The sequence below is a fragment of the Marmota marmota genome, unplaced genomic scaffold (assembly GCF_001458135.2).
Source record: "Marmota marmota marmota unplaced genomic scaffold, marMar, whole genome shotgun sequence".
Taxonomy (NCBI): Eukaryota; Metazoa; Chordata; class Mammalia; order Rodentia; family Sciuridae; genus Marmota; species Marmota marmota.
In genome coordinates, this window is record NW_026000082.1 from 35,132,826 (window position 1) to 35,138,160 (window position 5,335).

Here is a 5,335-nt window from a genome sequence, read left to right on the forward strand (position 1 = left end):
GTGTCCACCTAAAACTAAAAAATAAATATTTTTTAAAAAATGGCACTTTACCTCTGTGGTTGTCCTCCCACTACCCATAAACCCAGTCTTATCAGGAGAAAACATAAGTCAAATTCAGATAGAACATCCTACATAACAAAATCAGTACTCCTCAGAAGTATCAAGGTCATCAAAACCAAGGAAAGTCTGAGAAAATGCCACAGCCAGGAGGATCCTGAAAAGATATGACTAGGAAATGTGTTGATAGAATCCTGGATGAGATCTGAAAATAGATGATATGAAATAACTTTTGGTTTTTTTCTGTGTTGCTAGAGATCCTACCCAGGGCCTTACTCTTGTTAGGCAAGCACTCTACCCTGAGCTAGTCATGAGATCCTAAACTAGAACAAAGGACATTAGATAAATACTAAATAAGTCAAAGAAACCAAAAATTTTAACTAATAACAATATACCATTTAGGTATGGTTGTTCACACCTGTAATTCAATGACTGAGGAGGCTGAGGCAGGAGGATCCCAAGTTCAAAGCCAGCCCCAGCAATTTAGCTAGGCCCTAAGCTACTCAGAGAGATCCTGTCTCTCAAAATAAAAAATAAAAAGGGCCATGGATGTAGCTCAGTGTTTAAGTGCCCTTGGGTTTTAATCTCTGGTACCAATAAATAAATAAATAAATAGGGTTGAACATGTAGCTGGTAAAGTGTCCCTGGGTCAATACCCATTACAAATAACAAGAACAATAATATATCAGTACTGGTTCACTAATTATGTCAAATGTATCATACTAATGTAAGATGTTAACAATAGGAGAAACTGAATGTGGGGTGTATGGGAACTCTCAGTACCACTAGTCTAAAAAATAAAGTCTATTTTTAAAAAAGAAAAAAAGAAAAGCTGGGTATAGTGGTGCCTGCCTGTAATTCCAGTAATTTTTTTTTAATATTTTATTTTGAGACAGGGTTTCACTAGGTTACTTACAAGCTTGCTAAAATTCTGAGGCTGTCTTTGAACCTGTAATCCTCCTCTCTCAGCAAGACGCTGGAATTACAGGTGCGAGCCCTCATGCCCAGCTTAATTTCAGCAACTTGGAAGGCTGAGGCAAAAGGATTCCAAATTTGAGACCAACCTCAGCAACCTATCAAAGCCCTCGCCAGTAACTAAGTAAGATGCGGTCTCAAAATTAAAAAATGGGCTGGGCATGTAGCTCAGTGATAAAAAGTCTTGGAGTTCAATTCCTAGCAAAAAAAGAAAAAGAAAAAAGAGAGATTCAGTCTAGCATTTAAGACCTTCCTTATCTAATACACCTTATTAAAACTGACATAAGATGAAATAGAAATCTGAATTTCCCTACATCTATTATAGAAATTGAATTTGTCATAAAACAAACAAAAAACTTACTAAAAAGAAAGCTCTAGGCCCACATAGTTTTTTGTTTGTTTTCCTGTGGTGCTGGGGATTGAACCCAGGGCCTTGTATATACAAGGGAAGCACTCTACCAACTGAGCCATATCCCAGCCCAAGGTCTATATAGTTTCACTGGTCAATTCTATAAAACATTTAAGGAATCCAGTAAGACCAATTTCACACAAATCCTTTAAGAAAATACAGGAAGAGGAGATATTTCCAATTCATTAGACCTTATATAGTCAGCCTAGTCTTTGCTACCCTACTGCAACCACCAAAAAACTATTTGTGTCTAAAAAGTAATGTTAACCAGCTATCTGGCCATCCCTTAGCTCAGTCAAATTGACCATGGTATTGTGTAGGCAGGAGATTTAAGTTCTTGGACTTTACTTTCCACATCTAGGACAGGACTATTGCTGAGAATAAATGAAGCACATCTTGTAAAGTTATTAGAATAGTGGCTGAAAAAAGACTTGATAAATTGTAAAAAATAAAATGAAGGGAGGTGGGAAAAAAAAAAAAACAACTATGTGTGTTTCCTTGTTATCCTCATATGACATGCTGCATACCTTCTTGGAATGCCCTTCCCTTTTCTTTTTTTTTCCATCTTTTTTTATTTTTTATTAGTTGTTGATCGAACTCAGGGCCTCACACATGCTAGGCAAGTGCTCTACCACTGAGCCACAGCACAACCCCCATTTTTTTCTACAGTTTTTAATTTGTGCATTATAGTTGTACAAAATGATGGGATTTGTTGTTACACATACATGCACACAATATAACGATATAATTTGACAGGTATCACTCACCAGCACATCCCTCCTCCCTCTCTGTCACCCCTTGGTCCCTTTCCTCTGATGATCTCCCTTGGATTTCCATGATATCTGCCCCGACCTTTCTATCCCTCTTTCCTCTCTAGCTTCCGCCTAAGAGAGAAAACATACGATCCTTGACCTTCTGAGTTTGACTTATTTTACATACGATCCTTGACCTTCTGAGTTTGACTTATTTTTGCTAAACATGAGTGTCTCTAGTTCCATCCATTTTCCTGCAAATTATATCAGCTCATTTTTTTCTTTATGACTGAATACCAAATTTCTTTATCCATTCATCCATTGGTGGACACCTAGGCTGGTTCCATAGTTTAGCTATTGTGAATTGTGCTGCTATAAACATGGGTATGCATGTGTCACTGTAGTATGATGACTTTAATTCTTTAGGATAAATTCCAGGAGAGTGGTATGACTGGGTTCTATGGTGGTCCATGAGTAGTCTTTTGAGGAACCTCCATACTGGTTTCCATAGTGGTTGTACTAACTTACAATCCCACCAACTGTGTAAAAGTGTTCCTTTTTCTCCATACCCTTTCATTCCATTTCTTTTGCCTGTACAAGTCCTTTTGATGGATAATAACGGTGATTCCTTTCTCTTTCTTTCTTGTACTGGAAATTGAACCTAGGGCCTAGCACATGCTAGGCCAAGTGCTCTACCTCTGAGCTACACCCCCAGTTCAAGAACAGGGATTCTTAGATGACTGAGACTTAGGCCCTAGTCTTTTAACACCTGCCTTTAAAAACAAGTGCAACGTGGGGCTGGGGATGTGGCTCAAGCGGTAGCGCGCTCGCCTGGCATGCGTGCGGCCCGGGTTCGATCCTCAGCACCACATACAAAGATGTTGCCGAAAACTAAAATAAATAAATAAATAAATATTAAAAAAAAAAAACAAGTGCAACCTTGATAAGTGAGCACAAAAAAATAGAACAAATCAGTGTTAGTACTGTACACAGACATTAAGCCCAGTATCGTGTACACAAAAGAAGAGTCAAGGGCTTTTCAGATTCAACACAGATAAGTGTTTCCACTCAGCAGTGAAATATAATATAGAACTGTGTAAAATATAGAAGAAGTGAAATTAGTACATATTTGTAATCCCAGTAACTGAGGCTGGTCTTAAGCTTGCTATCCTCCTGCCTCAACAACTTAGTGAGACCCTGTCTCAAATTAAAACTAAACAACACTAAACAACACTGGGAATGTGGCTCAGTGGTAGAGTATCCCTGGGTTCAATCCCAGAGTCTACTCTGAGAAGTAATATTTCTTGCAGGATAAGACCCTAGCCTTTGGGGTGAGGACCATTCCAGGCAGAGAGAAGAGTGTGTGGTGGCTCTGAAATCGGACTGTTATCAAGTTCTATTAACTGCCAGACAGAAGGTTAATGTGGCTGGTAGGTTGGAAGCGTAGGTGAAGCCAAGTTCATACAGGGACTTCTTGGACTTTGAACAAGTTTATACTTTATTCTAAATACAGTGGGAAGCCATGACAGAATGATAAATTAATGATGAGAAAATTGAGAAGACCCTAGAGCCATAATATTTCAAAAGGCATTATTTGCTCACAGCTTCAACTGAAATTTATTGAATATATCTAAGCCAGCTATTCTTCTAAGCCTTTTTACATCCCATTCAATTCTTCCCCACAGTATTAGGGGTTGAACTCAGGCTTCACACATGCTATGTAAGTGTTCTACCACTGAGCTGCATTCCCAGCCCTTTTTATTTATTTATTTATTTTTTGAGACAGGATTTTGCTATGTTGTTGGGGCTGGCCTCAAACTTGTGATCCTCCTGCCTTAGCCGGCCTAATAGCTGGAATTAGAGGTGTACACCACTGCACCCAGCTAGAATAATCCTTTTAAAACACAAGTCATAGTCTGGGGATGTAACTCACTGATAGAGCACTGCCTAGCATATCTGAGGCCCTTGGTGTAATCCCCAGCACCACACATACAACAACAACAACAACAAAATCAATTAAAAAAAAAACAACCCTATACATCAAAGGAAAGATTGATGCAGAGTAATGAATGAAGGAGTAACGAAGAAAAAAATCAGTATCAGAGACTCAAATTAGGAAAAAAAAATAAGTTATATAATAAAACAATAAAACAAGTCATATCATAAAACCCTCTGCTTCTCAGATTAAACACCAAAAACCCGTATGGTGATTTCTAAGGCCTTACAAAGCCTGCCCCTCCACTCCCACTCCCCTGTCTCCCTCAACTCTCCTCTGGCTCATTCTATGAGTCTCCACTGGCCTTCCACAAGGAAACTCCTGCCTCAGAACCTCCCGTTAGCTGTCCCCTCTCCTGGAACGCTCCTCCGGCTTCCATTGTTTGACTTGCTCCTTCTCTTTTCTGTCTCCACTGAAAATCCCCTTACCAGCAAGTCCTTTCTGACCACCTTTCATAAACTACAAACTCTGCCCAAACCATAGTCTTCATTTCCTTTAACACTGTTTCATGAGTCGCCATAGCCTTTATTAGCACTGAATACACTATGTTTCCTTACTTATTTTTCTGCTTCCCATTAGAGTATAAGTCCCATGAGAACAAGAACTTTATCTTCTGTTCTTAGAGCACTGTGTTCGGTTCCTACACCACAGCCTGGCAATAGCAGTTGCTCAGTGAATAGCAGGTGACTAAAGATGGGACTTACTTATTCAATGACCCAATGAACAGAAGGACAATGTCATTCCAATGAGGATGGAGAAATCACTTTGCAAACTAGGAAGTGGTGTAATAAATACTTTGTCTATTTCTTCCAGTTGGTTCTTTGGTTTCTAAGCATTAAGATCTTTTTTTTTTTTTTTTTTTTAACTCGGGATTGAACTCAGGAACACTCGATCACTGAGCCACATCCCAGCCCTATTTTGTATTTTATTTAGAGACAGGGTCTCTCTGAGTTGCTTAGCGCCTTGCTGTTGCTGAGGCTGGCTTTGAACTCCTGATCCTCCTGCCTCAGGCCCCTGAGCTACTGGGATTACAGGCATGCGCTGCCACACCCAGTTTAAGATCCACTTCTGAAAAGCCTTAACTAGGGGCTGGGATTGTGGCTCAGTGGTAGAGTGCCTGCCTAGCATGTGTGGGGGCCCTGGGTT